General features: G+C 45.0%; 1 long non-coding RNA gene across 3 annotated transcripts; it reads right to left on the bottom strand.

Moving 5' to 3' along the window:
- Positions 1-6,506: 6,506 nt before the first annotated feature.
- On the bottom strand, positions 6,507-9,779 carry LOC123162058 (uncharacterized). Of its 3 annotated transcripts, none has more exons than XR_006481027.1 (6): positions 8,663-9,777; positions 8,461-8,514; positions 8,070-8,154; positions 7,545-7,774; positions 7,258-7,443; positions 6,507-6,691 (listed from the first exon to the last, which is right to left on the bottom strand). It is a non-coding gene; the product is annotated as an uncharacterized lncRNA (long non-coding RNA). The 3 variants fall into 3 exon arrangements; XR_006481028.1 differs by having other exon boundaries at positions 7,258-7,469; positions 7,653-7,774; positions 8,663-9,774; XR_006481026.1 differs by having other exon boundaries at positions 7,258-7,774; positions 8,663-9,779.
- Between the last annotated feature and the right edge of the window lie 8,149 nt (positions 9,780-17,928).

Genomic DNA, 17,928 nt, shown 5'->3' with positions numbered 1-17,928 from the left:
CAATCCGATAAACGAAATATCAAAGGGAAAACACAATTCATCTCAATCCATATGATCCAACTATATTAACAAAGCCCGCGATACATCAAGATCGTGCCATCTCAAGAACACGAGAGAGAGAGAGAGACTAAACACATGGCTATTGGTACAAACCCTCAGCCCCGAGGGTGGACTACGCCCTCCTCATCATGGTGGCTAGAGGGATGATGAAGATGGCCTCCGGTGATGATCTCCCCCTCTGGCAGGGTGCCGGAATAGGGTCCATATTGGTTTTCATGGATACCAGAGGCGTGCGGCGGTGGAACATCCAATCTAGGGTTACCCCCGAGGGTTTTGGAATATTTGGCAATTTATAGGACGAAGAGGCGGTGCGGGAGGCCACCGAGGTGGGCACAACCCACCTGGGCGCGCCTCTGGTATTTCTTTGGCCCATCCTGGGTCTTCTGGTCCATAAAAAATCTCCAAAACGTTTCCTGCGTTTGGACCCCATTTGGTATTGATTTTCTGTGATTTAAAAAACAAGCTAAAACAGCAACTGTCACTGGGCACTATGTCAATAGGTTAGTCCCAAAAAATGATATAAAGTTGCTATAAAATGATTGTAAAACATCCAAGAATGATACTATACGATATGAATACTTCATAAATATAGATACGTTGGAGACATATCAGCATCCCCAAGCTTAATTCCTACTCGTCCTCAAGTAGGTAAATGATAAAAGAAACAATTTATGAAGTGTGAATGCTAGCAAAGTGCATAAGTTTGATCAATGATAATTTCAATCACTTTCCCTAGCATCATAACAACAATTCTTTTTCATAAAACTCATCATCGTAAAGTAGCAACCAATGCACATGTTAAGGTTCAAACAATGAATTCTCTTGAAACTCAACAACCTATATTCTTAATCACCAAACAATTGCGATTCAACTTATTCAACAGAGTCTAAGTAAGAGCTCCACATACTCAATCCTCATATAGTCTTTCGTGATTGCTACTACTCAAAGCATATTCTTAGAACAAATGGCATCCATCGAATATAGAGAAAGATAGGGGCTTAATGTTTCGCCTCCCAACTCATTTATCATAGAGATAATTGTCAACAATAATAAATCATGATCAAATATATTGGACTGGTCATATGTGCCTAGATATTTCCCTACCACATTATGCTTTCCAAGTAGAGAATAATTTAGGTTTAAATGAGAATGCATACTATTGACTATTGCATAAAAGTCAATACTGAAAAGGAATGTCACATTATATTGCCCCTTATGATAGCAACCTTTATTATGCAGTCCATCGCTTTTATTACTTTGCCATCACAAGTTCGTACAACGCTTAATTTTCCCTTACAATAAAATATCAAACATATTTAGGAGCAATTTTTATTTCTTTATGCACCAATGACAACTTACTTGAAGTATCTTATTTAATCCATAGGTAGGTATGGTGAACACTCATGGCAAGAAATTAGGTTTAAGGGTTTTTTGATGCACAAGTAGTATCTCTACTTAGTACGAATTTTTGGCTAGCAAAAGATCCTAGGCAAACACCACATGTTGGAGTATTATGACAATATAACTTCTATGGAAATATACACAACCATAACTCATTACGTTGTCTTCCTTGTCCAACTTCAAATAATTTGCTCAAGTTTGAAAATAATTAATGGGTATTCACAACCATAGAAGATTTATAAGATAATATATTTGCATGTGAAAGTTCTCTTCCTTATACTAATCATTCATGAATTGCTTGTATGACCAATATTGTGATTGTGAAGCTTCAAAAGATTTCGTTTTCTAAACCGAATGTGAAGCTACTACTAGGCATGATACGAACATATAATTTCAACTTCATGATATTCAATTCATTCAAAAATTTACTCATAGGATATAAGTGAAGCACATAATTACGATCACGATGAACCTGATGATTAGGATAAAACTTCTGATGAAATTCCAATTTCAATCGGTTGTAGTTTCATGATCCCATATCATCACATAGCCTAAACCATGTCAATGCCTCTCCCTCCATATGATTAAGATAAAGGGAAGACCTTCTTCTTGATAACATCCTCGGGCATACCTGCAAGTTGAAATAATCCACAAACTTCATCCACATAGATTAGGTGCAAATCGGGATGCAATGTTCCATCTCCTGTAAAGGGATTAGCTAGCAGTTTCTTTATCATACTTAAAGAAATTTCTAAGTAAACATTTTCAGTAGATTCAGTAGGTTGAGGAGCAACTCTTTTGTGACGCCCGGATAATTAGGCTACAGTAATCCCGCGTTAACAATGCCACGTCACCTCGGTTACTGTTGCTAACCTCGCGTTAGATCGAAACTGATTCGAAATCAAATTCAAAATCAATCAAAAATAAATAAATAAAAGTTTTCAAATTTTAAAACTAAAATGTTCAGAGTGAACCAAATATTGTATAGGTAATTATGGTGGAGCAGCCACACCTTTATAAAATGTTTAAATACTATAAGGTGAAAAAAACATCAAAACAATTAGTTATACTCCTAATATATTTTACCAAATACTAAACTATTTTTATTCTGAGGTAAAACTTCTTATAACAGTGGATTATTTTGACACACTATTTTTGGGGCGATTTTCATATTTTACTAAACCAAAAAAATAAAGTGCAACTAAAATAAAACAGAAAATAAATAAAAAGAAAAGGGCAAAACAAAATCACATACCCCCCGGCCAAATTGGGCCAAACGGCCCAGCCGGCCAGCCCAACTGGACCCAACCGGCCACCCCCCCACTCCCCTTACCCACCCCGAGCCGAACCCTAGCCGGTTCCATCCCCACTCGCCCCCACTTCCCTCCCCCACGATCCCCTCGCTCTTCCCCCTCCCCCTCGATCCAGATCGGGCGCCCCTGGCGCCGATCGAACCAACCTCGCCGCCGCTTGGACCCCGCGCTCCCCGACACCGGCACCAGTTCCCAGCGCCGCCCCGCTGCCGCTGTGGCTCACGGCCTCGACACGCCGAGCCTCGTCACCGTCACCTCACCGCCTCGACCCCGACGCCACCGCCGCGTGGAGCTCGCCGTCGTCCGCCCCGTCCTCTCCCTCACCGGACAGCGCCGTCCCCGCCTCTCCCCGCGACAACGGTCCTCCCCGAGCACGCGTTTCCACCACTACAGGGCTGGTGAGCCCCTCCGTCGATCCCCCTCCTCCTTCGCATGGATCCGTCGCCGTTGACGCCGTACGTCGCCGTGGCCGAGCTCACTAGAGCTCGTGCTCACCCATCCGCCCACGCCCATGGGCGCGCTCCCGCATGCTCCGGCTGCCCCGCTCGTCTGCCACGCGCGCGACGCCCTCCGCTGGCTCCACCCGTCGCCGACTCCTCCGTGCTCGCCGCAGTTCACCTTGCCCCGCTCCTGCAACCCCCCTGCACCGTTGACGCCGCCATGTCCGCGGCCAACTCCGGCGCTCTGGCCGCCCCGCTCTCCTCCTCTCGTGCGCGGCCTTGCCGCGCTGAACGCCCGTCTCCGCCTTCCGTGGCGCCGCCCTCCGTTCCCTTGGCCGGCGTCGTGGGCGCCGGCGGCCACGCCGGCGGCCTCGCCACGCCCGTGGCTTGCGCCCCCCCTGCCTGTCGATCTGGGCACTCGCCCAGTCGGGCGCCGACGCCCAGCACCCGCACCCACGACAACCGCAGCGCCCGCAAACCCACTAGGCCCCCTGGGCCAATGACAAGGGCCCCCCACCCCCTGAATGTATTTAGAAAAATAAAAATAAAAATAATTAATTAATTAATTAGAGAAATAATTAACTTAATTAATTTTGTTTAATTAAACTAAACAACTAACTAGACTAATTAAACACTAGTAAGCGTGCACGTGCAAATGCACGTCTAGACTAATATCCAAATATATATGAGAATAACATGCATATAAAGATAATTTAGTTGCACCGAAAAATATTACAAATCAAGAAAAGACATACAAGCATGCCTTTGCATATATAGCCTTTTTTATTTAGAGAAAGAAGACAAATGCGTCAATTTGTATGGTCATTCCCTTGTCCAGACCTCTACAACGTGAATTGCACATGCATTATTAAGTAGCATGCAAATTCATATAGGTAGGGATTGACAATAATGGGTCGGTGGATATCGACCGAGAGTTTTATGACAGACGGAAAACTATATATTTTACATGCCTTTGCATATATTTGTTACCAACCCAAAGAGCATAATAAAATTGAAAAGAAGATAATGACTGCATCTATGTTGCGCCGGAGCTTAATTTTTTGAGTCTCCAAAACATATTGCATCACAAAATTCATGTCTATAAATAAATAGCCCACAACATATGGCAAATACAGTAAACAAACCCATGGAGATGAAAAATAAATTTTGAGGAAAAAAACTATAGTGTGACTACCGATGCATAGATATCAAGTCCCGTTTATCATCTCTTATTAACTTCCTACTTGAGGCACTTGAGAATTTGTCGTACATCATATGGGATATTGTCTTCAGCTTCATTCGCATCATACTCGAGTAAGTGTATCAAAATATTCTTTCTCAACTCATAACCGTCCTACATGAGCAATGCATGATGTTAGGATGCAATTTTGCTTCAAACTTTTTATGAACGTGTGATATAGAATACTCACCGTGCAAATTGGACGAACAAATTTGTTACAATGTCAGAGCATAAAATTGAAAACAAAATAACCAGATTCATTCCTGTAGATGAATACAATATCATTATCTTCGGAGGTTATGACAATAAAATAAAACATGCATAGTGATTTTCAGAGTAACTGACCGGTCTAGGCTGGTCGGAACATCAATTGGTGCTTTACGTGGCTAGGCAAATGTATCAGACTTCCAATCTGGTTGTGCTAATTCAAGTGCAACATTCAGGTAGAATGCAACCCTCTGAAATTCTAACGCATATCTCTCTGGGAATAAGGGCAGAAATAGTGGGTCCAAAATAGATACTTGACGTGCATGTTTGTCGACTGCGAACAAGATGAAGTGGCCGAGGAATGCATGAGGAAGCAATATCTACAAGCAACACTCATTGAGAACAAACATTAATCACGACAACCATATAAAATAGTCCAAAGTTACCCAATTGCGTGATGATATGTTGTAGTCTAAGTCGAGCTACGGAGCAATGATGCTAGTGCCTGAAAATTTGGTTGTACCCGCGAATCTAAATCTCGTGCGGAAGTGAGGGCGGCCTCGATCATGGACATCTGGGTAAGAAATGGTTAAGAAACATGATGGTGACAATGTTAATATAATTTGTGATCTGCGGTAACTTACACAAAATTTTAGATCCATAAAGCGCACATGAGGAGTAAGGCCTTGTCACATGCAAGTATACGTATAGCCATGTTGAAACAATCAATTTCCAACGGCTGATCCCTGCGGAGTATACCTTGAATCCTTCTGAGACTTAATCCTATCGGATGGGGTTTAGAGCTTCACACCCACTCCTTCCTGCAGGTAACAAACAGTTAATAATTGTAACATTGTAATAGTGTACATTGAAACTTTATACTTCTTAGACATGTTGCTTACTCTAGGGAATTAGCATCATTAATTGACATGATGTGGTTGCATAGTTCATCAACTAAATCTTGCGGTTACGCCGGATAGGGTTCGGAAGGGGGCTTTTGTCTTTGGCTCCATCGGGTGAATCTTGCTGCTTACGCTTTCGGTCCTCCAGAAACTCAACATCAGAATCAGATACATTTTCTTCATTGTCACGACGATAATATATTGGACTTCCTTTTAACGTATTAAGTTCTATTTCCAATAGTATGACAGCTAATTTTCGTCGAAATTCTTTCATTTTTTTTCAAAAAGGGGGGATTCCCCTACCTCTGCATCAGAACGATGCATACGGCCACATTTATAAATAAATAAAGTAGTTCAACAATGTCTTGCAAAGTGCTGCAATAAAGGATGCTGGCTCACATAGAGCTAGCAAAGTAAAACAAGGCTCAAAAGCCACAACCGGCTGGCATAATAAAGAGAGATAGGTAAACTAAGCGCCTATCCTATTACATGACTGTCATCCAAACCGGTTGAAGATATCCCGCGCTACCATCTCCCACCGGACAGATCCAGTAACCAAACGCGCCCTGGCCTCCGTCGGAGTGAGTAATGAACACGTACGGATTAGCGCAGGCCCGGAATAAAACCTGTAAAAAATGAATAGTTGTTGTTCTGTTAAAAGCCAAGTCATTTCTGCAGTTCCAAATTGCCCATAACAACGCACATGCTCCCACTCGAATTTGTCTAGCTGTTTCGGCCTCTATACCAACCAGCCACGTTCCAAAAAACGACCTGACCGAATTCAGAGGAGTAATGTTAAAGGAAATTTGCACCGAGCGCCACAACACCCTCGCCATCGGGCAATCAAAGAAAAGATGCTTGATAGTTTCATCCCGATCACAGAAACTACACCTAGTAAATCATGTCCAGTTGCGCTTAATCAAATTATCTTTCATGTCCTCCCGGTGTAATATTTGTATTTGCTCTTCTTGGTTTGGTATGACGTAAATTGGCTATTTCTATCTGCGCATCTGTAGGCTGTATAGAACTTGCTGAGGTTTTAGTCTCTTCCAACGACATGACCTTCGGGCTCTTGTTGATAGGTTCTTTTTTATGGTCAACAATATCCATATCTATGACTAACACATTCTGCAAAAGTGAAATTCATATACAACTATGATTCAAATATAGGTATAATTTTTTTCTAGGGAATAATATCATAATTCATATGCAACATGCAAAAAAAAGGTTAAAAAGCCTGACATCTAAGAATTCTGATAGCCCTGACAGGCAATGATATCACATGGACTGTGTAGTCAGCTTTAAGTAATTTGTTTAGCAGCGGGGTGTGCATGCATCTAGTAGTTACGTAGACTTGCTAAATTCCTCTAGTCATTCTACCACATAGGTATAGCGTGGCTTCGCCGCTGCAATAGACCAGACATGGGTAGATTTATCTGATCTAGGCGAGAGAAGACGGGGAGAACACGCACGATCGATGGACTAAACTTGGGGCGCAGTCACACAACATGCAACGATCGATGGCCTAAAAATGAGATCCAATTATCTCTTTTTTCTGGAAATTTTGTTTTCAGCTATTTTGGATTTGACAAGATCCAATTTTCTAAATGAAGATTGAAGAGCAATCTATAATATCATAGTTCCTATATAATCGTAAAAGATAATAATCAGAAGAGAAGAAAAAATAAACTTACAAATTGAAGGGGTTCTCGTTCTGGTGTCGGATGGGACGCCAATCACAATCAGTACAGGTATAGCGTACAGCAATACCGGATGCCGACGGACGACGGCGTCAACGGGAACGGTGTGTCGCTCGCTCCTCACGGCTAAGATCGCTGACACCTGAGAAGGACGATTGACAAAGCTGCGGCAGACGGCGGCTGTGCACGGACAATGGTCATGGAGGCTGTGGAGGACCGAAGGAGGAGATATGGAAGCAAAGTCGAACCGTCAAAGAGAAGATCACGGGATGCAGGCTTACACGTTCGCAACCACAGGCATTAATGCAATCGGACCGTCCAAAGCTCCCATTGATATTTTTTTAGCCCAGCCAAATGTCAAACAAAGCTGTACTGATCATAAGCTTCACCTTGTCAGCAGTTGGAGTTGGTGCTCCCAGAATATTCGCACATGGAACAAGTGTTGAAAAATCAGAATTTTGTCCAAACAGTACAGCTGAAACAATAATGCTGAAACAGTACAGCACATCATCTACAAAGACAAGAAAAAGTAGTGCTATGATCTGTACAGCTGAAACTTAGAACAATAATGCTTCTAACATTAAGAAGTTGAGAAAGCAAAACTTCGAGGGAAAAAGTACAATCATGTGTAAGAGAAGCAAGCATGACATGAACATAGTTAACCAAATTCTGGAAGGTGTCATCTTTAGGACCAAATTATAGAGGAATAAAATATAATAGAACTTGAACACCATGTAATATCATGTTCAAATCATAAATAAAGGGAGGGACATGTTGTGTGTATAGGGTAGAAAGCAATCAGTGACCTGAAAGCACCTCAGAGTAAGTGCTCGCTAGTCGCATCTACATTCCCTCAATCCTCAACCATCTGCCGTCATTCATGTACATCACCTAAAATATGTACCAATATAGCCAAGCCAAAGAGTAGTAGATGCGTGAGGTCAGTGTTGCTTGCCAACAAAAGATGGAAGGAAGGCAGTACCTAACTCCACAATGGAAACAGATGAATAACCAGTATCTGTATATATGTGGCATTACTAAGAATGGTGCCCATTAATCTAGGATACCAAATAAGAGGAATAATACTAACTTGGAGCACCTCTGACTGCAACAACTATATATATCATTATATTTCTCCACAATTCAGCATGTGCAAAGAACAACTGTAGTACTAACGCCACAAGTCCAAAGCATTACCTGTGGCTGTGTCGTATGAAATAACCTGGCCACAGCGGTGTACATTTGTGCTGCCTACACACACAAGACAAGCCTTGTAAGTAAATTATCCATTGCAAGAAAAAATAGGCGGTCCAAATAATTTAATTTAAACAGGTATAGAAGAAATCATAACATCAAAATTAAAATGCAATAATAAACATGGCTGAGAGAGAGAATTCACCCTCTCCTTCACCAACGTCTTCCTCTTCTTTTCTGTCTCACATCATTGCCTAGAAAAGCCATAAATTGACAAAATTGAAATTAGACTGTCAAAGAACTAAGTTAAGTATTGGGAAGGAAGATGGCGAGACGCAAATGGGCAGCCCAGATTGCGGACGGTGATGGTGGCCCGTGAGTTGCATCCTCAAATCCATAACGACCTCGTCTTCTTGTACATAACGCAAATGGGCTGCTCGTTCCCCCCACTGCCGTCCTCGTCTTCTTGTACATAACGACCATGAAGACCATGCCACCCCTACTCCCCCATGGCCGCAACTGCCACCCAGTTCAGCGGCGGCAGATGGTGGATGGGGAGGCGTCGTCCTGCAGGAGAGAAGAGGCAGCAGGCGGCAGTGACCACTTGATGGAGCTTCGAGGAGAGAACCGAAGGGAGGAGGCGGCGGCGAGTTGGTGGTGGGGAAGAGGACGCGATGCTCGAGGGGGCGACCTCTGGAGCAGCCGTGAAGAGATGAGGAGGCCGCTGTAGAGAGGAGACAAAGGCATCCGGAAAGGATAGAGACGGCGGCGGCGGTGTCCCCGGCGAGCGCCGCAAGGCCGTAGATGGTGGATTCTTCCCGGCAGCGCGTCTAGCTCGCGGACCATGGGGAGGAGGTGATGGCGATAGCGGCGTTGGGGCACAAGGCGCTGGCGGCGGCTGCGTAAGGGTGGAGAAGTGCAGGGAGAGAAGGGCAGTAGGTGGGCGACGGCGAAGGGACGCGGCTGCGGAAGGCGGCGAAGCGGCGAGCGGTTGTGGGGCGGCGAACGGTGCGGTAGGAGGAGCAGGGAGCGAGAGGTCGAGGAGCAGGGGGTGAGAGGTCGTGCGGGCAGCGGTTTTTTCTTTTATTCTTTTGACTGCGGGGTAGGGTTAGCGATAGATGGACTGTTAGCGCCTTATTGCGTGGTTGGCAGCATTAAACACATAATGATCAAGGGCCATTAGATTTTGATGATGAATGGATGTGATTGTTTGGATCTGCCCCTCTCTTTCTTTTATAGTGGTAGTAGATTAGTTGTCTATTTAACCGGTTAGTTAATTAGTATGACAGTGGAGCCCACCCTTAATTAATTCTAATTAGATTAAATTAAATTTGGATAATTAACATGTGTCCCTGACCAGTGGGACCCATTGGTCAGGTTGACCAGTCAACTTTGTTGACTACTGATGTCAGCATGACATCATGCTGATGTCATTAAATCATTTTCGAATTAATTAAATAATTAATTAAATCTCAGAAATTAATAAGATCTTTAGAAAATCATATATTTTAATCCGTAACTCGGATTAAAATATTTTCAACATGAAAGTTGCTCAGAACGACAAGACAAATCCGGTTACACCCTCCGTTCGTCCGCCACACACTCCTAGCATAGCGAACCTGGAACTTTTCCCCTCCGGTTCGTCTGTCCGAAAATGCTAAATCTGGGGAAACATTTCCGGATGTTATCCCCTTTCGCCGATAACGTGTAGCACCGCGTTAGAACACGTCTAGCTTTGCTTGTTGTCCTGTTATGCACTTGTTTGCTATGTATTTACTGTTTCTCCCCCCTCTTCTCTCCGGTGGACCCCATGACGATGCTGATGCCCCTGTGGTCGACTACGTCACCGACGACCCCTCCTTGCCAGAGCAACCAGGCAAGCCCCCCCCTTGATCACCAGATATCGCCTATTCTTCTCTATACTGCTTGCATTAGAGTAGTATAGCATGTTACTGTTCGGTTACTCCTATTCTGTTGCATAGCCTGTCATTGTTGCTACAGTCATTGGTACCCTACCCGCAATCCTAAATGCTTAGTATAGGATGCTAGTTTATCATCATTGGCCCTACATTCTTGTCAGTCTGCCTTGCTACACTATCGGGCCGTGATCACTCGGGAGGTGATCACGGGTATATACATATATACATACTATACAGATGGTGACTAAAGTCGGGTCAGCTCGATGAGTACCCGCAAGTGATTCTGATGAGGGGGATGAAAGGACAGGTGGCTCCATCCCGGTAGAGGTGGGCCTGGGTTCCCGACGGCCCCCGACTGTTACTTTGTGGCGGAGCGACAGGGCAGGTTGAGACCACCTAGGAGACAGGTGGGCCTGGCCCTGTTCGACGTTCGCGGATACTTAACACGCTTAACGAGATCTTGGTATTTGATCTGAGTCTGGCTACTGGCCTATACGCACTAACCAACTACGCGGGAACAGTTATGGGCACTCGACGTCGTGGTATCAGCCGAAGCCTTCCTGACGTCAGCGACTGAGCGGCGCGCGCCGGGTTGGACTGCGTTAACGCAACTTCCTTTGTAATGGAGGTTGCTAGATCTGCTCACCGGCCGCGTACGCAACGTGCAGGTGTGCAATGGGCGATGGGCCCAGACCCCTGCGCCCATAGGATTTAGACCGGCGTGCTGACCTCTCTGTTGTGCCTAGGTGGGGCTGTGACGTGTTGATCTTCCGAGGCCAGGCATGACCCAGGAAAGTGTGTCCGGCCAAATGGGATCGAGCGTGTTGGGTTATGTGGTGCACCCCTGCAGGGAAGTTAATCTATTCGAATAGCCGTGATCTTCGGTAACAGGACGACTTGGAGTTGTACCTTGACCTTATGACAACTAGAACCGGATACTTAATAAAACACACCCTTCCAAGTTCCACAGACAACCCGGTGATCGCTTTTCCACAGGGCGACGAGGGGAGGATCGCCGGGTAGGATTATGCTATGCGATGCTACTTGGAGATGCTACTTGGAGGACTTCAATCTACTCTCTTCTACATGCTGCAAGACGGAGGCTGCCAGAAGCGTAGTCTTCGATAGGACTAGCTATCCCCCTCTTATTCTGGCATTCTGCAGTTCAGTCCACTGATATGGCCTCCTTACACATATACCCATGCATATGTAGTGTAGTTCCTTGCTTGCGAGTACTTTGGATGAGTACTCACGGTTGCTTTCTCCCCCCTTTTTCCCCCTTTCCTTTCTTTCTGGTTGTCGCAACCAGATGCTGGAGTCCAGGAGCCAGATGCCACCGTCGTCGACGACTCCTACTACACCAGAGGTGGCTACTACTACGTGCAGCCCGCTGACGACGATCAGGAGTAGTTAGGAGGATCCCAGGCAGGAGGCTTGCGCCTCTTTCGATCTGTATCCCAGTTTGTGCTAGCCATCTCATGGCAACTTGTTTACTTATGTCTGTACTCAGATATTGTTGCTTCCGCTGACTCGTCTATGATCGAGCACTTGTATTCGAGCCCTCGAGGCCCCTGGCTTGTATTATGATGCTTGTATGACTTATTTATATTTAAGATTTGTGTTGTGATATCTTCCCGTGAGTCCCTGATCTTGATCGTACATGTTTGCGTGCATGATTAGTGTACGGTCAAATCGGGGGCGTCACAAGTTGGTATCAGAGCCGACTGCCTGTAGGAATCCCCCTTCCAACTCCTTGGCCGAAGTCGAGTCTAGACTTTACAAAACTTTTACTGACATGGCTGTGCGGCCCATGGGCCCACGTCGCCATTGGGTGGTATTAGGATCTTTTACTCCTTGTCTATACTCTGGGACTCTGATCTCTCTTCTATTCGGGTTAAATGAATTTTGCTAAATCTAACATTAGGATCTCGTTATCACTTTCACCCGGAGAGCCCCTTATTACTGATGATCGTCTGCTGCACGTGAAGACCCTGAAGATACTCTCCGCTGTAACCCGAGAATTTGTGTCTGTTGCTTTTGCAATTCCCTACCACCGAAATGTCCCTATGGATGAATACATACATCTGTCGTTCTTACTTTTGTTCCCAGTTGATCTTGTCATTGGAAGATACCCTGAAATTCTCTCTATTGATCCGAGAATACTTTGTGCCTACTGCCTTGCAGTTCCTTTCCACCTGAATACCCCTACGGATAATTTCTCGCCCTTATCGAGTATCCAATCATCCCCAGTTGTTCATGTGTTTCACAATGGTCTTTGAAATACTATTCGATCCTCCAAAATTCCTCAGTAGCTTATTGCTCTGCAATACTTGTCTGCTTGCATTATGGATGCTTTCCATATGTCTGGCAATATTCGTTAGTATCCTTAGACACCGTCATTTTGATCCTATTGATTCAACATGTGTGCGAATGCACACAATCATCTATCAACCCTTCTAAATTATTTTCCGGCTCAGACGTCATTTTGAACATGAGATGGTTCTCGACCAAACTATTTGTCGTCAATTGTGCCTCTGGTCTATCCAACTTATCCATCCTTGATCAGAGAGTCTGCTTCTAATCATTTGTTTTGGAAATCATAATTCCTTTGTTATCCAAGCATCGAATTATTCCGATGTTCTATAATATGATGCCCGTGCATTCTTTCTGGAATACCGATACTCACATCAACTCCGTTGTGGATCACTCGATCCATTGTTGGATTTCATCCGACATCGTCCTTCATATTCAATAACCTTGTGAGCTTTTCCATGGGTATATAATGCCTTTGGTAAATTGTATCCTCTGCTTTGTCAACCATGCTCTACTTTCGAGCTGGTGATAATTACTCCTGATGTTTGTGGTATATGTTCCTAAGATGCCCCTATGGGTTGAACCTATGCCTTCCCTAACCATATGCACCCGAGAGTTTTCACGAGTCATACTCTTCTGGTGTTTTGCCAGATAATATTTCAACACTACAACTTCATTGAAAGCGAGAAGTGAATGAAAGGGTATGCATTGGAGAAGTGGGAGTCGACCTTGAACTCTGCGTTCATGCCCATGGACCCGATGTGGAACTTATCATGGAAGCTTCTTGCCAAATATTTACTCATTCGAGTAATTCTTTCGGTGTTATTAAATTGGACCCCTTGTAGTTATGGTTTCGACCATATTGTTCTTCTTTGTTCCCATTTATCGAGCAAGTTTAAACATTTGTCTTTTGCGGATCAATGCCCCAGTCCAACCTCTACTTTGATCTGTCATCGAGTATTACCCCCTGGTATCTCGAGATTATCATGGAACTACATAACTTCTTATGAGTCCTCCATCAAGTGCTACATTCTCACTGGTTCCAATTTTTCACGGGCCTGAGTTATTAAACACTCGAGAACACCGTTAAGTGAATCGAGTCTGTAATCCAATTCATTTAACTCTAAGTAATTTTCATTACTTATGAGTTTAATAATCCTTCAAGTCATTCCTAGCCTAATCGGCTACATCATTATCTTGCTAATTTTAACTGTGCTACCGGGCCCTTAATTCCGGAGCGCAACTTTTGATGATGAGCTAAGCTTATGCCGATTTGCTCGTCTTATCGTTCCACTTTGAATGACAAGCTTGAATTCAAGTTTGTGTCGTACTCATGGTCCCAAGAACATTTCGCTCCATCATTCCTTTGACTTGATGTCATCGCCGACCGATTACATCTCCATGAAACCTCTTGACAAAATTTATCATGATCATCATCAACATTCTGATGCTCTTCCAAGATATCTATCGAATTCTTGATGAGAAATACCACCCTTGCTCTCGATGAATTGTGTTATCATCGACCACTTTATTGCCTTTCGTGCAACATAAACTTGTTCGTGTTCTGTGTTATACCTTGAGTTCCTTACTAACCAGTAATTGTTCTTCTTTACCTTGGACAATAGCATCTCTTATGTCCTCAATGTTGTGAGAATTTCACCACCTCTGGAGAATTCTTGATACAAGTGATACTTATCACCATCACCATTCTTTTCCTGGTCACCGTGTTATTTCTAACCACCGACAAATGGACTGTGATGTGTAATTCCAAAACTTCTAGCAACCCTATTGCTTTGAATTTAATGGTCGGCCGTTCATGCTTAGACTATCGATTATTGAATCACCATTCCGATGTTGGTTGTGCAACCCAGCCCATATTTCGGGTGCACCTTTCAACTAATGTTTAATTGTGTATTTTCCCTCGAGCATACATCATTATACTATTTGATCTGACTAATGTTATCTCCTTGTTCACTTAATTATGGAAACCATCTTTTGGAAGTCTCGATGAATTGTCGCTGAGTTCATCAGCTACCTCCTTGTCCCTTCATTGGTTTAATGATGAGCTTTTGTTTCGGAACTCGCTTCCGTAGTAAATTTCCCGAGAATCTTACAATGTCATCTCGTCATTTGTGTTGCACCTTTTCTTCTCTGGCCTCCTAAGTCAGAGGTATCCTGACATCAATCGGATCTGAACCTCGGTCAGATATGATGGCCGGGACATTTCCAAGAGTTATAACATTGGTCTTTTATGACCCGGTAAGGTGATGGCATGTCCAGCACACCTGGCCGGAGGACCTACTGCTATAATCTCTTTTTAGCAAGGTTAACCATTCTTTCATGAGGAAATCATAGGACTTATTCTATGAGTTGGTCATGATGGATGCCTTGTGTGTCCAAAGTCCGAACTTTGCTTAAAGACCATGTCAATGCTATCACGAAGCATGTATGTGGTACTCCTATCATCAATAAGAACACTTGAAGCACAATGCTAAATTTTCTTAATCAAATTATCCAAACATCGTTGTATGGGTAATGTCATGAAATTTATCTCCCCTTCCCTAACGGGTTTTCTACTTATTATCCTGTCATGGTTATCATGCTTTGCTTGTCCTTGGGAAGGATATACCCCTGAAATATGTGTTTAAACACATTTTCCTTTCCATTGTTTTGTTTAACCTTTCTTGTAATCTGACTTAACTGAGCAGTGATACCCCCCTGCTTAGGTAAGCATCTCATTGTACAACCGTGTCAGTAAGACCTTGTTTCTTTTGTTGATAGCATTCCGGTAACCACCGATGGATGAGAACTTTGCCTATTGGTCCGCCTCGTTCAACGAGCAGGAAAATGGTTCTCTTTATCCCTCGCCCTTGGTACCGACATTATTGCCGACATAACCGACATGCTATCCTCTGACATGCCTTTCTTGCATGATCACGCAAGACGTCTCCTCCTTCCTACTTTTGAACCACATGGTGGGCCCATAACCCACAGTTCCACAGGATCGAAACCTGACTCTCCTGCACCCCCTGTTCCCAAGGTTGTTCCTCGCATGTGGCCTCGTATGTAAATTCATGAGCCACTTCTAAGAGATCATCAATTCGGGTATCAAACACGATACCTGTTCCTGTTGCTTTGAACCCCTTTCATGCCCTATTTCGGGCATCGAACTATAACCTGCCCGCTCGAAACTTCCATTTTGCACCTTCTTACTTTGCTCTCGATGATTTCTTAAGTTTCAATTTGAGAGTTACTTCCGCCACCTATCCTGCTGTTATCTACCAGATAACTAACATTGTAGCGGTCCGTTTTTCCGAAGTTACCCCTTGTCGTACGAATGATGGAGTTCCCGAAGAAAGGATGCCCAATTCATCATGATGACCTGAAGCAAAGAAATGAAGACGTCAACGTAATGGATCGACCTCTTTGAGAAGAGCAACCAAGACTGGGAACACTCGCTAGAATTTCGTAACCAAAACTTTCCCCCTTACACCCCTCTTAAATCTCGGGACGAGATTTCTTGTAGTGCAGGAGAATTGTGACGCCCGGATAATTAGGCTACAGTAATCCCGCGTTAACGATGCCACGTCACCTCGGTTACTGTTGCTAACCTCGCGTTAGATCGAAACTGATTCGAAATCAAATTCAAAATCAATCAAAATAAATAAATAAAAGTTTTCAAATTTTAAAACTAAAATGTTCAGAGTGAACCAAATATTGTATAGGTAATTATGGTGGAGAAGCCACACCTTTCTAAAATGTTTAAATACTATAAGGTGAAAAAAAACATCAAAACAATTAGTTATACTCCTAATATATTTTACCAAATACTAAACTATTTTTATTCCGAGGTAAAACTTCTTAGAACAGTGGATTATTTTGACACACTATTTTTGGGGCTATTCTCATATTTTACTAAACCAAAAAAATAAAGTGCAACTAAAATAAAACAGAAAATAAATAAAAAGAAAAGGGCAAAACAAAATCACATACCCCCCCGGCCAAATTGGGCCAAACGGCCCAGCCGGCCAGCCCAACTGGACCCAACCGGCCACCCCCCCACTCCCCTTACCCACCCCGAGCCGAACCCTAGCCGGTTCCATCCCCACTCGCCCCCACTTCCCTCCCCCACGATCCCCTCGCTCTTCCCCCTCCCCCTCGATCCAGATCGGGCGCCCCTGGCGCCGATCGAACCAACCTCGCCGCCGCTTGGACCCCGCGCTCCCCGACACCGGCACCAGTTCCCAGCGCCGCCCCGCTGCCGCTGTGGCTCACGACCTCGACACGCCGAGCCTCGTCACCGTCACCTCACCGCCTCGACCCCGACGCCACCGCCGCGTGGAGCTCGCCGTCGTCCGCCCCGTCCTCTCCCTCACCGGACAGCGCCGTCCCCGCCTCTCCCCGCGACAACGGTCCTCCCCGAGCACGCGTTTGCACCACTACAGGGCTGGTGAGCCCCTCCGTCGATCCCCCTCCTCCTTCGCATGGATCCGTCGCCGTTGACGCCGTACGTCGCCGTGGCCGAGCTCACTAGAGCTCGTGCTCACCCATCCGCCCACGCCCATGGACGCGCTCCCGCATGCTCCGGCTGCCCCGCTCGTCTGCCATGTGCGCGACGCCCTCCGCTGGCTCCACCCGTCGCTGACTCCTCCGTGCTCACCGCCGTTCACCTTGCCCCGCTCCTGCAACCCCCCTGCACCGTTGACGTCGCCATGTCCGTGGCCAACTCCGGCGCTCTGGCCGCCCCGCTCTCCTCCTCTCGCACGCGGCCTTGCCGCGCTGAACGCCCGTCTCCGCCTTCCGTGGAGCCGCCCTCCGTTCCCTTGGCCGGCGTCGTGGGCGCCGGCGGCCACGCCGGCGGCCTCGCCACGCCCGTGGCTTGCGCCCCCCTGCCTGTCGATCTGGGCACTCGCCCAGTCGGGCGCCGACGCCGAGCGCCCGCACCCACGACAACCGCAGCGCCCGCAAACCCACTAGGCCCCCTGGGCCAATGACAAGGGCCCCCCACCCCCTGAATGTATTTAGAAAAATAAAAATAAAAATAAAAATAAAAATAAAAATAAAAATAATTAATTAATTAATTAGAGAAATAATTTACTTAATTAATTTTGTTTAATTAAACTAAACAACTAACTAGACTAATTAAACATTAGTTGTCTATTTAACCGGTTAGTTAATTAGTATGATAGTGGGGCCCACCCTTAATTAATTCTAATTAGATTAAATTAAATTTGGATAA

The sequence above is a fragment of the Triticum aestivum genome, chromosome 7B (assembly GCF_018294505.1).
Source record: "Triticum aestivum cultivar Chinese Spring chromosome 7B, IWGSC CS RefSeq v2.1, whole genome shotgun sequence".
In the NCBI taxonomy this organism is placed as follows: domain Eukaryota; kingdom Viridiplantae; phylum Streptophyta; class Magnoliopsida; order Poales; family Poaceae; genus Triticum; species Triticum aestivum.
The sequence above is the reverse complement of the archived record's forward strand: the minus strand, read 5'-3'. Positions and strand labels throughout refer to the sequence as shown.